The sequence below is a fragment of the Pogona vitticeps genome, chromosome 3 (assembly GCF_051106095.1).
Source record: "Pogona vitticeps strain Pit_001003342236 chromosome 3, PviZW2.1, whole genome shotgun sequence".
Taxonomy (NCBI): domain Eukaryota; kingdom Metazoa; phylum Chordata; class Lepidosauria; order Squamata; family Agamidae; genus Pogona; species Pogona vitticeps.
The window spans coordinates 67124557-67143400 of NC_135785.1; the positions used below are offsets into that span (position 1 = coordinate 67124557).

The 18844-nt window shown below is 42.4% G+C and overlaps 1 long non-coding RNA gene across 1 annotated transcript; it reads right to left on the reverse strand.

The window, feature by feature from the left end:
• Nucleotides 1-8003: 8003 nt before the first annotated feature.
• LOC140705503 (uncharacterized) lies at nt 8004-17734 on the reverse strand. Its single transcript, XR_012084897.2, has 2 exons — nt 17611-17734; nt 8004-8142 (listed from the first exon to the last, which is right to left on the reverse strand). It is a non-coding gene; the product is annotated as an uncharacterized LOC140705503 (long non-coding RNA).
• Nucleotides 17735-18844: the final 1110 nt, after the last annotated feature.

Consider the following 18844-nt stretch of genomic DNA (forward strand, 5'->3'; position numbering starts at 1 on the left):
TTTTTAAAAGCTAAGTCATCTTAGGTTAAAAGGAAAAAAGAAAAATATCCCCCTCTAGTGGCAGAAGGCGTAATAGCAGCTTCCCATTAGTTTCTATGGACGAACAGAGCAGATACGGGTTAAATGGTTTTCAATGCATTCCTATGGGAAATGCAGATTCGACTTAAGAACTTTTCGACCTGAGAACTGCCTTCCAATACGGATTAAGTTCGTAAGTCGAGACCCCACTGTACAAGAAGCACATACCTCTTTAAGAAATTTCCATGGAGATACAGTATCTGTGTTAATTTTCATTTCAGCAAAAACGAACAAAAAACCCTGTTGTGCAACATTTTAAAAACGAACAAGTTTTGTTTGACGTACAGTACTTTCCGTCATTTCTACTCATTGTGTAACCAACCCACCACATACTAACACAAACTGCTCTTGGCCTAGTGTATGTTGTACAGTATGAGAAAGACACTCGGAGAAGAGCTTCAACAGAAGTTCTCAGAATAGAGGCAGGATGATGGAGCAAACTCAGTCAGGTACTTCTGAAGTTGTTCAAAGCTGTTTTGTATTTGGAATGTACCAGAACAAGTCAGTTCTTCAGGTCAGAATATCTGAGACCTCATTTCCTACTCAGAAACACTCTAATACCCAATCTTTCTGTCACTAAACTGCTTAGAGTTTAATCTACTTATCTACTTAATCTACATCTAACCTCAAACATAGGCATGAAACATCCCTCAAACATGCCTCTGCTGAGTGTGACATTGGTTGGTAACATCAAATGGCTAAATCCCAAAAACGGGCTGTAGCTATGGTTCTTCATTGTTCTTTTTTAAAATATGGAGGTACAGTACATCTGTGATTATTGCCTAGTAGCATAATTTTTGAGGATCATGTGCTGGAGTGACAAGCTCCTTTTTGAAAGGCTAATTTTACCCAAACATCCTCTTTAAATTATTAATCTTGCCTCATGCATAAATTCAGAGGGGAAAACTTCAAAAGTCACCAAATCGTCTATGCAGAGCACAAATAGAAGGCTTCTTTTTAACGTGCTATCAGAAAGTTAGATTAAGATTCTCCACTTTGATATGCTACTGATTACTTTTTTATTTATATAAAGAAAGAAATTCCTGTTTCCTGCAATTAACTCCTTTTTTTTGAAGAACAACAGGCCTAGAGAAATCACATATCTGTGGTGACTTCTTTCAAAGAAAACAATTAGCATCCATATCAAAAAACTAATTCAGAGAAATTAAAGAACACATACATCAGTAAAATATAATATTTCCTTTTTACCACATCTCATTGAGTACACTGTGTCACTGTAAAATTGTTGGGCTCACAGATAATGAAGAGTGACAGTTGAAGGGTGCAGGGCTTCATATAAGACTTTTGGGTATGTAAAGATTTTAATTGCACATAATTATGAATGGGAAAGTGGAACGATTTAATTTTTTTTAGCTTTCATGCTATTAGAAGACTAATAGAACCAATATCAAAATGAGTTAGTTACAGCAGAATTACCAGAAGCAGCTATTTTTCCCCTATTTGGCAATTTAAATTGAATCAAAACAACAACAAAAAATTGAATAGTTGACATGTTCATCTCTTATTTTACATGTACTGAGTGGTAACAAGATAACTAGTGTATGTCATTAGCAAAGATGCAACAAACAAGACTAATAAGATTAGACTGTCACCGAACAATAACATATGAGGGAGTATTGTCTTTATTCAAAAGCAGAAATACACAGCGGAAAGAGCAAACTATGGAACAAGCTTTATTCTGCATGTAACTCAGAGACCACAAACTTCCAGTCACCCTGCTTTTTCCTACTAGGCTGCACTTGCAAGGCAATTTCTTTAGTCAACGGTAAAACTTCTTGTAGCTATTTATTCTGTAACTTCTCTTGTGAGGCCAACGGGTCTCGCAAGGGCAACCAAAGTTCTGAATCAAAAGGGTTCATTGATTTAACGTCCTTGGGTCCCACAACAAATGGTTCATAACTAGGAACATCCACTTCTGCTCCTTCACCTCTCAGTAATGGTAAGGTTTCATGATCCCCATCTTCTCCCCATACTGGGTCTCTCTCCCCCGTGAGTTGTCCCCATGGTCCTGGAGGTACGTCATCCTCCTCGCTTCTTCTGCACGCCTTGCCCGACATTCCTTGGCTTCCCGGGCCACTGCCTCTTTCTCTTCTCTCAGCCATCTCCTCCACTCTCTCGCCTCAGATTCACCCCACTAAGACGGGCGCTGGGGAAGTCCCTTTCTACAATGATAGTCTGCCTCTTCTCTGGGTACCTTTACCCTCTCCCATTCCCCAGTCCATGGGTCTTCCACCCAGATGAGTCCCCAACTGAAAACATGGATGTTTAGACAGTCCTTCCCTCCCAGTTAATCCCTGACCTCTCTCTTGCCTTCTTTATTATGTTTTCCCTTTCCATCTTATAGAATTTTAATCGTGTACAAATTGCTTTTAATTATATATTGGTTTTGTATTTTGTGTTTTGTGCTGTAAGCCGCCAATGTGACCGGATAGGCAGGGTATAAATGGAATGAATGAATGAATGAATGAATGAATGAATGAATGAATGAATGAATGAATGAATGAATGAATAAATAAATAAATAAATAAATAAATAAATAAATAAATAAATAAATAAATAAATAAATAAATAAAATAAACCACCCAGTATATTGTCATAGTCTCTGTTTATAATCCCCATTCCCACCTCCACCATGGACCTCCCTCTTTCCTCCTTTCCCGCCAAATCTTTTTCCATTTGAGTTGCCACTGTTAGACCCTGCAGACTTGTCTCCAGCTCCCAGGTATCTATTCCCTGGTGTTTCTTTCTGGGAGGTGTTGGCGGTGGAGAGGTCTGCACCTCTCTGGAGGTCTTACATGGGGACAGCACTCTGACGAGAGCCTCTATGCTCTCATCCCACTTATCACAGCCTACAAGAACATCAATTCATCTTTTAAATAGAATGCACCTTCCCTCCTGTCAGTGTTTATCATGCATTTTTCAGAACTGAAAGTTGAGTTGGGCCACTTTCAGTTTTGCTTTTCTCTCTCTCTCTCCCAGAGGGTAGTAGGGCAGACAATGGGCCACCAAACTCAACAGACTTACTAATCTTTGATATACGCTGACATTCTTTGGCTTACCACATGGGAAGACTTCACACACAGCAAAGGACTCCCCTTAAGAACAGGCTACATAGGTAAACGTAGAAGCATGTGAGATGGCAGGTTCAACCTGGAGCATCTCCTGGTAGAACTCACCCTTCTGCGAAATTCCTCCATACGGCCGCCATTTTCGCTGCCCACTATGAGAGGAAACAGCGCGAAAACACTGGAACCACCAATCAGCTGTTTTTAAAACATCACTATGGAAAAATTGGTAATTGAAACAGCTTACCGATCATCGCAAAGCGATGTTTTACCATTAAAATCATCATTATGCGATTGCAAAAACGATCGCAAAAAATCCGTCGCTATGCGGATTCATCATTAAACGAGGCACTTGTTAAGTGAGGCACCACTGTACTGTTGTCCTGATATGGTTATGTTGTTGTTGTTTAGTCGTTAAGTCGTGTTGGACTCTTCATGACCCCATGGACCAGGGCATGCCAGGTCCTCCTGTCTTCCACTGCCTCCTGGAATTTGGTCAAATTCATGTTAGCAGCTTTGATGACATTGTCCAACCATCTCGTCCTCTGTCGTCCCCTTCTCCTCTTGCCTTCACACTTTCCCAACATCAGGGTCTTTTCCAAAGAGTCTTCTCTTCTCATGAGATGGCCAAAGTATTGGAGCCTCAGCTTCAGGATTTGTCCTCCCAGTGAGCACTCAGGGTTGATTTCCTTCAGAACGGATAGGTTTGTTCTCCTTGCACTCCAGGGCACTCTCAAGAGTCTCCTCTAGCACCACAGTTCAAAAGCATTCAAAAGTGGTCAGCTTCTTTATGGTCCAGCTCTCACTTCCATACATCACTGCTGGAAAAACCATAGCTTTGATTGTGCGGACCTTTGTCGGCAAGTTGATGTCTCTGCTTTTTAAGATGCTGTTTAGGTTTATCATCACTTTCCTCCCAAGAAGCAGGTATCTTTTAATTTCGTGGCTGCTGTTACCATCATATTGCCCAGGAAAGTAAAATCTGTCACTACCTCCATATCACCCCCTTCTATTTGCCAAGAGGTGATGGGACCAGTGGCCATGATCTTAGTTTTGTTTTTTGTTTTTTGATGTTGAGCTTCAGACCATTTGGCTTTATGTATGGTTATATGTACTTGCAAAAATATATATTTTAAAATATATGTTTTCATCTCATTTACACACCTTCTTCTTTTATGGTTCTTTTCTTTTCTTGTCTTTGTAATTAGTTTTTATCTGGAATCAGACTTTGCTTTCCGCTTTTGTTTTTGATACTGGCTTAGTAGAACACACTTTGCTGTGACTATTTGGTTCTAGCCTTGACAGTTTCTGATAAGGAGTCTGAAACTCAGCTCCTGGTGTCAAAGGGGAAGGCAAGTGAAGGCTGAACTCCCAATAAAGCCCCAGGTCTCCTCTGGATACTCCTCCCATTGAGGCATTAGGGAGGACAAACTGAGCTTACCATGCAGAGAGTGGGTGTGTGTGTTCTCTCTCTCAACACAATTTGCTAAACTTTACTGAAATATTAGCTAGCTGGCAGTTCAATTCTCCACTGTGCCTCTTTGACAGGGGCTGGATTCAATAATCCATAGGCTCTATGGGGAGCACAATGATAATTCTGGCTACTCTATTAGGATTGACTGTATGATTGTGGAAGGGTGATTTTGTATGCCCTTTTAGTGGATGGGTCACATATCTAGGGTGGTAGTGTCCATTTTAGTCCCCCTCTCCCTTTTTCAAATTCTCTTTTTTGGCTTCTTGTTGTGGTTGTGCTTGTTGCCAATACGATGCTTAGGAAACTCAGTTTTCCTCCATCAGCCTCCTAAATTTACAGGGCATTTCTATTCCCTACCGGGCTTGTTTATATACCATGTCCCCCAAATTAATGGCACTGCTGTCCTACTCATAGCTGTTTGCATTTTCCCTCCATTTGTTGAATTTTTTAAAAATTATTTATTTTTAGTTAGATTGGGGTACAGAAACACGTAGACAATGTCACAGATTTACAGATAGAACATGTCAGAATGTTTTATAAAGGGTACAGGGCAATGCAGGCCTAATCTGTATGCCCATAATTCATGCACAGTGTGGGTGGGGGATGTTCTGCAGAAATCTACAGTACTGTGAAGCCTCCTCATACACAAAGATCCATTTTCCCCATCCCGTTATCACGACATGCCCTGAGATTTGTCTTCTGCTCTATACCATACCAGTTCCCCAAGACTCCAAGTAGCATTCTGAGCTATCACCCTGAGATACTTCTATTATTTACTAGAAGTGCTTCGTTCCATGCATCAACAGAATGCTTTCTGAGTTCTAAACTCTTTGTCTATTGTGAAATGATGTTTTTCGTGATTCAGCTGCAAAATAAGGAAGCCTGGAAGAAAAACTGGGGAAGAGGATAGAATTTGATATACAGTGGTGCCTCGCATTACAACGTTAATTCATTTCAGCAAAATCGCTGTAGAACGAAAACATCGTAATGCGAAATAAAAAAGCCCATAGAAACGCATTAAAACCCGATTAATGCGTTCCTATGGGCTTGAAACTCACCGTCCAGCGAAGATCCTCCATAGGGCGGCCATTTTCGCTGCTTGTGCAGCGAGGTCTCCGTCCCAGAAAAGAGCGGGGAGCCATTTTTTTAACCTGGTGAAACCACCGATCAGCTGGCCGAAAATCATCGTTTTGCAAGAATCGGTTCCCGAAGCAGGGAACCGATCACTGCAAAGCGAAATTCCCCCATAGGAAACATTGTTTTGTGGTTGCTTTTGCAATCGCAAACAGTTCATCGTAATGTGATTTCGTCGTTAAATGGGGCGCTCGTCTTGCAAGGCACCACTGTATTCTAATCCATATAGCAGGTTCATTTGGCTTTTCTCCCCAACTCAGTGTAATATTTTGCTGTAGTTAACATGCCTGCCTCAATTTCCCTCTCCTTAAATAACCTATTTATATCTCTCTCACTCTTATCTTCAATTAGAAGTTTGATGATGTTAGGATCTCTTTGAAGATCTTGGACCTTTTCAATTAATTTTAATCTGGCTCGTTAACACTTTTCTAATGTGTAAGAAATGGGCAAATATGTAACTGAAGAGCCATTTACCTTTTCTAACAAAGGTAACAAATATGCAATTATAAAGGCTCATCTTTCAGGGACTTTGCAGTAAATTAACTTGTTTTGTCATCCCTGTTCCTGTGGAATGTCATTTTTCTCTGGAATTTTGACAGGAAAATTCTTTCGCCTTGGCAGAATTAGCAAATAATGTTGAGATCTGGGAAATGACAATTAGTTTGTGAATTAGGTGGGGACGTACAATGTGTTAATTACTAAGGGAGCAGACTCCATGCAATTAAAATTTAGCATCAAGATAAGGATAATGTATTAGGAGGACTCAGAGTATTTAATGAAGTTGAAAAGGTTTACCCAGTCATATAAATTAATTCTGAGTTTTCTTAACTATTCAGAGGAATTTTTCCTGCCTCTGTGCTGGGAGTTCTCATAATGGACTATTATTGTTTGCAAATAGAATAAAATTGGAATTGATGAAATAAGGTTGTAATTGTTGGTTTTATGTTATTAATTTATGTCTTTACGAAATGACTGGCTTCACTTGGAATGTCATTTGCTGTTCCTCACTGGAGGCCCAGCACTGACAGTGGTGCGAAGCTAGGCAGTTCTACCTGCTGTCATCTTTTTTCTTCTCTGGATTTGACATAGAGCAATTTTAGACTTTGCAGAAACTTACAAAACATCTAGATCAGTAGTTCACAACCTTGGGTCCCCTGATGTTCTTGGACTACAGCTCCCAGATATCATGGTCAGTACAGCTAGTGATGAAGGCTTCCAGGAGTTTAAGTCCAAGAACATCTGGGGACCCAGGGTTGGAAACCATTGGTCTAGAGCAGTGGTCCCCAACTTTTTCCCAACCGCGGACTGGTTGGGGGGGCATGGTTCGCCAGCACAGGGGTGGAGCACGCTCGCACACATGTGCATGTTGCGTTCGCAGGGGGTGGAACGCGCTCACACACGTGTCCATCACTCTTGTGCACGGGGACCAGAACATGCTTGCACGAATGTTCGCAACAGCACTCACAGGGGGGCGCTCACAGGGGGGGTAGGAGATCTGTGTCCACAGCCCGGTCTTGGATAGGCCATGGACCGCTGCCAGGTTATGGGCCCGGGGTTGGGGACCTCTGGTCTAGAGTGTATTGCCTTTAGTTTGCACCCCTCTTGTGTGTCTCCTTTGTTTCTTCCACCTGTTTTTTTTAAAGAAAATGTGTGGTGTGTTTTTTTTAAAAAAAGAAATGGAATAGCTGCAAAGTGCCTTCTAATTGTAAGCAGTTGGAGCCGTCCTTGAAGAAGCACCCGTAATATCTGAGTAGGCAGGATTTCCCAAACTGTGTGCTACGGCTCTAAGGCAGTGATGGCGAACCTATGGCACGCATGCCACAGCTGGCACACAGAGCCCTCTCTGTGGGCACACGAGCCATAAGTCACCATAGAGAAATACTTACCCATCGTCCGATCCCGGATTTCGGCACTCCCCTCTGCTGCTGCGGTGGTCCAGAGGAGGGGTGAAATGGCTAATATTACTGGTCTAGCCAAATGGGGGATTGGAGGACCAGTTAAGTACTTATTTGTTAATACCGCCCATAGGGCGGGCAAAGACAGGGAACCCACAATGCTTAGCTCACTCCCTCACACATCCATGGAGAAATATTATGTTCCCAATTCCTGTGACATCACAAGGCCCGACACCAAAAAGACCCACCCCAGGCATTGGGGCCCAGATATAATAAGGGGATGGGGAAGATAATCCAGTGACAGCCCCTGACAAACAAGACAACACTTCAAAAGAATTCCGGAAAATTCTTTCATTGGTTTTGGAAAAGAGGATAAATGGGTATCCTCAGCAGAGACAACAGCCTGGTTCAGCTCCAGCAGGACGCCTGCCTTCTGATCCCTCTCATCCCCGTGAGGAAGAGGAAGTTTCGGGGCCTGCAAGAGAAAGAGAAAAAACAACTAAGGGACGAGCTTGTCCACTTCCGTCAACTGGCATCAACCCAAACCAACGTTCTGGCAACTTCATCCTGAAGTTCCACCTGCCAACATCCACTGGCTTCCACCAGGAATATGGACGAATTTATCTTTTCCACTCCGCTACTGCAGCCAGGCTCCGCCAGCTCCCGAATGCTTGGGTCACACAAATGCCTCGGTGACATCCCCATGGAACGCCAGTCAGCCCATTCACACACACACACACACACACACACACACACACACACACACACACACACACAAACCAGCCACCTCCCCAACACACACACATATTCACTCCACCAGCCATTCACACACACACACACACAGGCTTCCCTCCACCATATCCACCAAGCTTCCCCCAGCTGGTTTCAGGAGGCTAACGTCCACTGGCTTCATCCGCCAACCTCTGCCTTGCAGCCTCAGCCGGTTTCCACAGGCAGATTCCACCAGTTTCTGTCTGCCAACATCCACCAACTCCCCCCCCCGTCCATCGCCGACATCAGCCAGCTTCAAGCCACGGATCTCTGCCAGCTTCAAGCTTTTAACTCGCAAGCCCACTTAGCAAGTTCATCTGCTTCCGCAAGAGAACTTGCCTTGGGCAGAAAGGATGGGTCCCTTGCAGCTGCTGCCGCTCTCTCTACCGGACTGCCCTCTGGCCACTGGCCTCCCTTCTGGTCTCCTGCCCTGCCCAGCAAGGCCCTTTTATCTGCCAGCAGAGAGGTGGGGCTGTGTGAGGTCACAAAGACCCAGGAGAATGGGGTTGGGTTCCCAAGGCGACAGCAGCACCCTTGGGATTGGCTGAGTCCTGAAGAAGATGTCAACAGTCCCTCTGATCATGTGATTCACCCACAAAACCTTGCATTTTGCATGATTTTTTAAAATATTTTTTATTAGTGGCCTATAAATGTATCCCCTGTCCCCAATCCCTTTGATTGTTAAATCTCCCCATGTTGGCCTTCTGACAGGATTCTAGGCTGGGCTCTTCTTATACATTCTTATGTTCTTAAGGAGCTAAAATTCCCAAAGCTTCCCAATATAATATTAATAATATAAGAATTTTCGGTGTTAACACCTCTAGAATAAAACATTAATAATGTTGTACTTCCTGTCATTGCAAAATGTGATACACGTGATTATGGAACTCATAGAATCAAAGTATCATAAAATAATTGAGTTGGAAGGAGCGTACAAGGCCATGGGGTCCAACCCCCTGCTTAATGCTGTAATCCAAGTCAAAGCAGATTTGACACAAGGTTGACCAATTTTCTCTTGAATGCCTTCAACATGGGTGCACTCACCACCTGCCAAGGTAACTGGTTCCAATGTCATACTGCTCTAACAGTTAAGAAGTTTTTCTCTATATTCAGCCTAAATCCAGCTTCCTGTAATTTGGGCCTTTTATCATGTGTCCTGCAGTCTGGGATGAGTGAGATCCTGCCTCTTCTCAGTAAAACTGCCTTTCAGGTATTTGAAAAGTGCTATCATATCTGCCCTCAATCCCCTTTTCTCAAGACTAAACATTTTCAGCTCTTTCAGCATTTCCTCATAGGGCTTGGTTTCCAGTTCCCTGGTGAGTAGAAACCATAATCCTGGACATGACTACAACAGAACTCTTCCAAATGTTGAAAAAGAGAAAACACCTTGCAGCCTGGTGGGAGACGAGTGAGCAGAGTGAAAAATCTGAATTAGCCCCAGGATAGACCTGCAAGGCGGAAAAGTGAGGTGGGAAAGAAAAGAAAGAGAAGAGAGAAAGAGAAAGGGTAATTGTTGGGAATCCGGGGGGAGGAAAAAAGAATCACAACAGCTGAGTGGAGAGAAAGACTGGGTCACTGGATGGGTCCATGGGTGGACGAGCCAAGAACAGGTATGCCTCGGTAGATGAGAAGGAAGACACAGAGGGAAGCACAAGAGATTTGAGGGCTCCTAAATCATGCAAGGATGAGCACCGGTGCTAGTTTTGAATTAAAATGAAATACGCAGGCAGCAACAACAACAAAAGAGAGCAGAATAGAAAATAACTGATAAAGGAGGAAAGTAACACTTAATTCTAAATGTTTTAAAGACGACGAACGTGTGAGGGAGCAGGCATGGAGCCACTGGAAGCATTGCAGGGGTGCTCCTGTTCTCCCCTCAATTTTAGCCTTCCAGTGGACAAGCTAAATCTCTACATAACAGTACTCTTTATGGCTCTTAGTAGATCATAATTAGGTTTGGAAAGTGAGGAAACACCTACGAATTATTAATAAGAGTCTGGACAATAAATACCAGTGGCTGTGCTTTGCATGCCTGTATTTTCATTGTAGTTGATGTTGCAGGCAGGTGGCCCAACTGTCTTGTTCCTGGGGCCCTATATTTTAGGTAAATTCACATTGACCCATTTGCTGGAAGAACTTGCTTTGTAGCTAGACATTTGCAAACCTAAACATGTCTCCTCACAGTCCAGCGGAGCTGAATGGAACATACCGCTGGGTAAGCAGGCACAGGTTTGCCTCCCCCTGCCACCCCCAGAGTGCGCTTCTGGGTCAGGCCTCCTTTAGTACCACTGCAAACAACAGTCATGGAAAGCTGTATTCTCAGTATAACAGTTATGAATGGTACACTAGAAAGAGGTCTTGTGAATGATAACAGCACATGCAAATCTTAGCACAGGTCAGGCTTTTGCCCATCAAAGCTATAATACAGGAAGCTTCTCTGTGTGTCGAGTGAGTCGGCAGCAAATTCAGTGCCTTAGTCCCACTGAAAACAAAAGAACACAACTATGGCTCGCTCTCAAACTCGGAGAAATCAAGGCTTGCTTTCATAGACACCTAAACCACTAAAAGGTGCCATGAAACCTAGGCAGAAGTACCTCAGGAAAAGGAATGGAACATAGAGCTATGAACAGCTCTATAAACAACTCCTCTATAGCAGGGGCCCCCAACTCCCAGTTCATGACCCGGCAGCGGTTCGCGACCTAGGCAAGACCGAGTTGTGGACATAGGGGGCATTTTGTTTACCCGGTGGCCATTTTGAAAACGCCGATCAGCTGTTGAAAAATCGTTGCTTTGCGAAGAATCGGTTCATCGTAATGCGGTTTCGTCATTAAACGGGGCAATCGTAAAGCGAGGCACCACTGTAAATGCACCAAATTTTCAAACTTCCCAACCCAGCAAGAATCAGTGTGTATAAGCAAAATATGGTCTGTGCACAGAGGCAAAATTTCCCATTGTTCAGTACTATTTTCCAGGATGAAAACATAGATGCCTCCAGAGCTTAGAAATTTTACTTTTCAGATGGCAGCTTCCGGAATTCACTATCCATGCTGGCTGGGGTATTCTGGGGGCTGTAGTCCAATGTGTTTTCCAAGCTGTGGTTCCAGTGATAGCTGGCACCCTTTGCAAATACTGAAGTTTATCTGAATTAATTTATATTTAAGCATATTTGTCTCATGTGTTTCTCTAGCTCACACAATGCATTTTGAAGGCAGCAGTAGCCTATTTCCAGAATCGTAATGCTGATAAAAACATGTACTTAGGTCACTGGAACTCAGGATCCCAGGATGCCTTACACAAACAGAGGGATCATTGTTAACTTGGCTCATCTTTTAATTTAATTCTTCACATGCATCATTTTGTACAATTATATGAATGATGTTCATAGAATCCTCTATTATTACCAGTCTGATAATAGGTGCTTTTGCTTCCCATCTGCATTTATTTTCTGTAAATGTCGGGGTTTTTCTCTGGCATTTATCTACCAGCAGGAAACCTTAATCAGACCATTCATGAGCACTAAATGACTGGGTAGAGAGAACAATTGACATCTGTTGTCTTAAGAGGCAGATCATCGGAAAATTATCTGGACTAGGCTAAAATATCTATTTACTCCTCTTGGTTTCAAAGAATGATAAATCAAGGGAGGAGCAAGGAGGGCATGATGGCCAGCCTGCAATTGCCTTTCCTTTTCAGAAACAAAATAACGGTTAATCTTTGGTGAATTCCAGGTTGTGGCAAAATGACAGGAATTAAGCTTCACTATCTTATTGCCCATGTGCCGCTTAGGCAAAAGCCTGTGCCTTAGCTCTGAGATCAGAACAGAAGGGAATCAAAACAAGAAGAATATGAGATTTAATGACTGGAGAAGTGAATATCTGGGTGGAAGTGGGAGAATTCATACCAGAGAGGGGCACTGGCCCCACAAATCTAACACACGTTCAAAGAAAAGCACACAGGTTGGTGGCTGACTTATCCTCTCAGAGACTCTCCAACCCCATCCTTGTTCAAGTCCATGACAGTGCTGGTATAGTTCCAGATCTCTGCAGGGAAAAAATAGTTCTTACAACTAGCTTGATTTCACTAGTGAACAGATCAGTTTCCTAAGGCAACCACAGGGAAGGGAGTAAGTGAAGGGCTTGATACTGATTGCCAAAACTTTACTGTGCCACAGAAAACTTGGGGATTTGAGTTCACTCTCATTCGTATTGTTGTAGAACAGATGGGAGATTTAGATGTGTGCAACTGAGCTAGATAAAGCTGACCTCCTCAACCCAACCTTCCCATAGAGGCCCTGCTAAATAGGGTGAGCTGTGGTGGTGTGTAGATTAGGGACCCATAAATATTGGGCACAGGCATCTCCTTTGAGCAGAGCCTTTCTACCCACAGAAGGCAGACCATGGGTTCAATTTATAAAGGCTAGCATGTACAGTGGAACCTCTACTTACGAACTTAATCCGTTTTGGAACAGTGGCTGTAAGCTGAAATGTTGGTACGTAGAAGCACCATTTCCCATAGGAATGCATTGAAAACCGATTAATCCGTTCCGGCCAAAGGAAAAAAAATCACCAGAAAAAAGAGCACTGCAAGCCCAGTCGGAAGGTGCTCCGTTGCTGAGGCTTTAAGAAAAAACCTCAAAAAAACAAAACAAAAACAAACAAACAAACAAAAAACAAAACCACTAGAGGCACCTCCGTTGCTGAGGTTTAAGAAGGAGACAAAACTCCAGAGCCCTGCAGACACACACACACATGCTCACTCCTCCGAAGCAGAGCACAGAAACATACCCTCCCAGCAGACACACACACATGCTCACTCCGAAACAGAGCCACTAACAACACAGCACAGAAACACCACAACCCACCCAGAACAGCTTTTTAAAGGAGAAACAGCAGCTTACCTCCCTGCAGACACACATACAGGCTCACTCCAAAGGAGGAGGCTCTCCCAAGCCTCCAACTGCAACACACCGTATACCTGCCGAAAGAACTACAGCACAAAGAAGAAGCCTTGGCGCCACCTACAGTTAGAAATTTGAATTGCCTGCCTTTCCCCCTGCCTTTTTCTGTTTGTAAGTGAAAGCTCCGTTCGCAAGTAGAAGCCAAATTTTGCGAACAGAGCTGTTCGTAAGTTGGATCGCTCGTAGGTAGGGATGTTCGTAAGTAGAGGTTCCACTGTATATCTGAACAAGTCAAAGTAGCCTCTACCTCAACATAACTAGCACCTAGTACACGGTGAAATTATTCATATTTATTTTGTTTAGGGTCCTTTTGGCATGAAAGGTTGTTTTGTTTTTATATTTTTTTGTGCATCAAACCTTTTGTTTTATAAGAAAGGGAGAGCTTCTTTCAGGCCATTCATTTCAAATTTTCTTATTCATGTTTTCTGCCACCCCAAAAGTTCTAAAGAACTTTGAAAATTACTGCAAAGGGGCACCAGAGAATCAACAGCACAACCTACAACTACCACTACCCACCCTGTCCAGTGTCATATTTTCACAGTCACAAAGGGCGCTCCTGCCCATGGCCCCCACAAAAGCAAACAAAACAGCCCCCCTAACACCCACCGAAATATACAAATAACAGAAATACAGTAAATTAACAAACAACATTTTTTAAAAAATCAACCAAACAGGGAAAGCAACCTTTCTGTCTCACACACACACTCATACTGGGGAAAGACAGCAAGAAAACAACAACACATCCACATACAAACAGCCCCTTGTCTCATAATCCAAGAAAGGAAACCAAGCTAATAAAGCTGGAAAAATACAGTCAATGCCCCTCCCATCCAATGCTACTAGAATATGGGAGAGGCTACTCTCACCCTACCACTTGATGCTTTCTCTTCTCTTCTTTGAGTCCATCTGCCACCAGTCAGCAGGGCAGGGCAAGGTAGCCAAAATAATCCAAGAAACCAAAGCCCCATGACAAGATGAATTAAATGAGGGTTTTTTCCCAAAAAAATGTCAAGGAGAAAAAATAAAAATAATAATCCCCAAGGAGTCACACTGGCACAGGAGTGTAACAAAAATAATTCAAAGAAATTAAATAGAATTTCCCCCATAAGACAAAAAAGAGAAAAGGATCTAAAATGGAGGCACAGAGGTAAGCAGGCCGGCAGTAGGGTAGCACAATCAAAGATGGAGGGCACCAGGAGCTTAGCAGTACACAATAATCCTATCCACAAAAACAAAGTTCTTCATTGATGATAGAGATCATAGAATAATAAAAGACTTGGAACAGACACCAAGAGTCATCTATACCAGTGGTTTTTAACCTTTTTGAAAGAAACGCCCCCTTGAGCCATTGAGGAAGTTATCATCGCCCCCCCTGCGGTGATGATATCCTATTTATTTATTTATTTATTTATTTATTTATTTATTTATTTATTTATTTATTTACTTACTTACTTACTTACTTACTTACTTACTTACTTACTTACTTACTTACTTACTTACTTACTTACTTACTTATTTATTTAAGACACTTAAATCCAATGACCCCTGAAAACAAAATTCAATTCCAAGAAAATGAAAAGCCCCCAAAAAGTAACATTTAATGATTTAGTTGCAAGTGAATTTTAAGACGCAAAAAGAAATATAAAAAGGGCATAAAAAACCCCCGCAATGCAGGAACTAAAAATTTCAAGATGAAAACTCTGAAACTAAATTAAGATTGGAGGAAAATATATATTCATGCACATTGTAAAAAGGCTGCAGCCATCTTCACAGATTTGGCTCGCTCCAGCGCCCCCTACCGCCCCCCTTCTGCTCTACCGCCCCCACACCGCCCCTTTTCATTCTACCGCCCCCCTGAAAAATGAAATCGCCCCCTGGGGGGCATTATCGCCCACGTTAAGAACCACTGATCTATACCAACTTTCTGCCAGTGCAGGAAATCCATAGCTAACACATCCGAACAGATGTAACTGTTGTTTAAAGGTCTCCAAGAAAGGAGAGTACACCACTTTCAAAGATAAGAATTTCACAGACAACTGTTACCATCAGGAAACTCTTCATAAACTTTAGCTAGGGAAATCAAGGGACACTTGAAGAATCTTATCTAAAGGGATTTTTAAAATGGATTCTGATCTAGAAGTGCACCAGGCTTCAGTGGTGTCTTGTCCATCATTGACTTAATGGTCCAAGCATAGGGAATGCTCTACTCCTCTGAAGTGAGACTTTTCCCCTGCTCAGATCATGGCCTGCTATTGGTTGGATCACTTCTATCTGCCTATGAAAGCATATGGTTGGCCAGCCCTGTAAACAAGCATGCCCTAGGTTTACCTTACCACCATTTTAATCAACATACTGCCTTCATTTTGTCACAGTGTTATTTATTTCTCATATTTTGATCAGACTTGATTACCTCTTTCTTCCTTGATATGTGATACACTTTATAGATGTCACTAAATGATAGGATACAGAATTAAAACTCCACAGTTTCCAGATATGTCTTATTTGGAGACAGGAAGTAGGTCAAAGTGTAGCCTCTTGGTTCAAACAAGCCAAGAAGCAGAAGATCCCAATATGTTTGGTCAACTGAATTGGCAGTGGGATGTTTTTAATAAGAACGTTTGGTAAGAGTTCACCAAAATTTGCAAATGTCTTCATACTTGTGGAGGGAAGTGTGGAGGGAAGTAATTGAGATGTTAAAAGTATTCATGTGAGAGAACAGAAACCAACAAACTCATGCATCCTAGCCCAAGATGTTTAACTCTTAGAAGTGTGTGTTTGAATTGCTCTAGATTCAGCCATTTTGGGGGTGTTGAATTTGGGATGGTACCTCTTCTTTCCTAAGTGGTTCCTCGTTTTTAACATCTATCTGCCAGGCAGATACAACATGGCTGTCTCCACATAGGAGCAACCATAAACCAATGAATTTGCTCTACACATATCAAGTACTGTAGAACTTTGCCTTAGTTTATTTTTAAAGAGTTTCCTTCATATTCAGGATGGTAAGAACCAGAGGTTTAAAACATTAGGATAGGAGATGGCCGGGGCGGGTGTGTGGTTAGAGCAAAACTTAGAGCTTTTCCCATCTCTTTGTGGGAGGCCTGCTTCTCAATTAAAGAATGATAGTGCTAGAACACCCTGGGCTATTACATGTGTCTATCATTAGTAATCAAGATCTCAGGTCTCCCGTAATGCTTTTCATCCATAGGTTACAAAGCTTTTTAGTGATGAGAAGAGAGGTCCTGACACAAACTTCTCCTTTTGTGCTTCTCTTCCAGAGCTCTCTGCTCCCTCCTCCTTTTTTATTCTGACAGACAGAATGAACTGACCTACTTACCAGCCACTTCCCTTATCGCTTTCCAGTAATAATAAAGCAATACATTTCAGAAAAGCAAATGGACATATATTTGATGATGCCCTCCCTTTTGTCCTGCTTTGCATGTTACTTGTCTTCTTAGACTTTAAAATTCTTCAGTGCGTAAACCTTTTCCTTTTGTAATATTTAGGGCTCTCAGTTCTGGCTCTGCACTGCAGCCTTTGCATTAACTCCATACCACATATGATAGGCTCATTCTCTTTCTGACAACAGACCGCAGAGCTAAAGTCAGGGCTACTGGCTAAGGCAACAACCGGCTTTCCTCTGCATTCTCCAGCTGCATCTATTGCTGGTCAGGGTCAGGAGCAAGGCTAGAAAGAAGCCTGGCATGTGTCTAGTCTGACATGTCCCTCTGATACTAAGCTCACTATCACATTTTAAAGCAGCTAATTAACATTTTAAAAAAAAAAACTCAAGGCAATCATACAATGTGCTTGTGCTATATTTTCCCCAGAATATTTCTTGCCTGATGACAGTTGCCTCCTCAGCACTGCTATCTCCCTAAATTCTCAGTGCACACCCCATTAACTCCTATGGCTAGTAGTTCTGCAGAAATACATCTGCACTGGGAAAGGTACCCATTAAAGTCATTTGGGCATGCAGTGAAGTAAGAAAATAACCAGCAAAGGCTCATGGGTCTGTATGGGCGTATTTACACCTAGAAGGTGTATTTCCATTGATCTGTATACATGCAAACTTGTCCATAAATTAATCTTTCTTTCAAGTTACCAATAATATTGCAAAACCGTAGAAGATACACTGAGCTACGTATGGCAAAATCTGAACTATACATTATACCTTTTTTAAAAGAACCTAACTCATATACAGGACGGGCTCCTTACCTCTGTTCCCTGAACATTCAGAAAGGAAAAATGTTTTGTCTGACTGTGTCATTCTATGCAGTAATTTGGATTTCTTTTCCTCCTCTAATGTGGTGGAGCTGCTATTTTGTTGGAAGTGGAAAGAAAAGGAATTTTGCACAAATGGGTAAGCAGATGCCACCCTGTGGCCAACCAAGCAGCGTACAACTGTTGTCACAGAAAGAACATTCATTACTGTATTATTGTTCCAGTTAATATTTGATGCTTGTTCACAAGCAAGTCAGTGCGTTGACTTCCCCAAGGAACGCTGTTTGGGGGAAATGGGTAAACATTCCACTGCCCTGAACATTCAGAAAATTGAACATTCAAGGGAGCTGAGTTTCATCTATCTGTTCAGAGTCAATAAGTTCTGGGGGAAAAAGCAAACAGACTGTGCTTGGGAGTATAGCATCAGAAATAGCAAGTGGCAGATTGCTTGAGTTCTTCTGCGCACAAGTTCAAAAGTCAGCAGTCTGCTGGGAAATTCAGTCTACCAAGGTAGACTTGCCAAAATAAGACATATATTGTTTTATTTTACCTTTTTCCTACCTGCATTCTGGGAGAAAGGCTATATTTCCATCATTAAAAGTCCCTATTTCTTCTCAGCATGCAAAGCCAAAAAAATATTGTCACTGGAACCCAGAAATCACACCAGCAACATGTATGCACAACAGACATCTTTCCTTCATGGAAGACAGTCCTAGAATCATAAATCCACAGAATGTTTACATACCGGTTTGGGTTCCATTTGATACTCTCTGAGGGTGGATGCATGCAGAACTGGGCTCCCGGTGGGTTTAATAAAATTTTGAAGTGATAATCCATGTAACTATAGTGACATGTGTACACATGAAACTTGCACAAAGACCTAGTGTGGCACAGTGAGTCTTGAGAGATGCAGATTTTAGTCCTCATTGATCTATGGATCTGGGCCAGTTACTGACTGTTAACCTGAGCAGAGCTGTTGTAAAAATAAGTGGGTATAAGCAAGATCAGTGGGCACCATCCTGAACCCATTGGAGGGAAGGCAGGATATAAATATAAATAACACAACACAAGTGGAGTTTCTTACATTTCCAAAGAACTGGGATGAGCCAGCAAAGGGAATGGCTGTAGCTCCATAGTGGAACATCTGCCTTATGGGTGGAATGTCCCAAGTTCCATTTTCAGCTTCTCTGGGGAGGGCTGGAAAAATCCCTGCTTGGGACCCTGATAA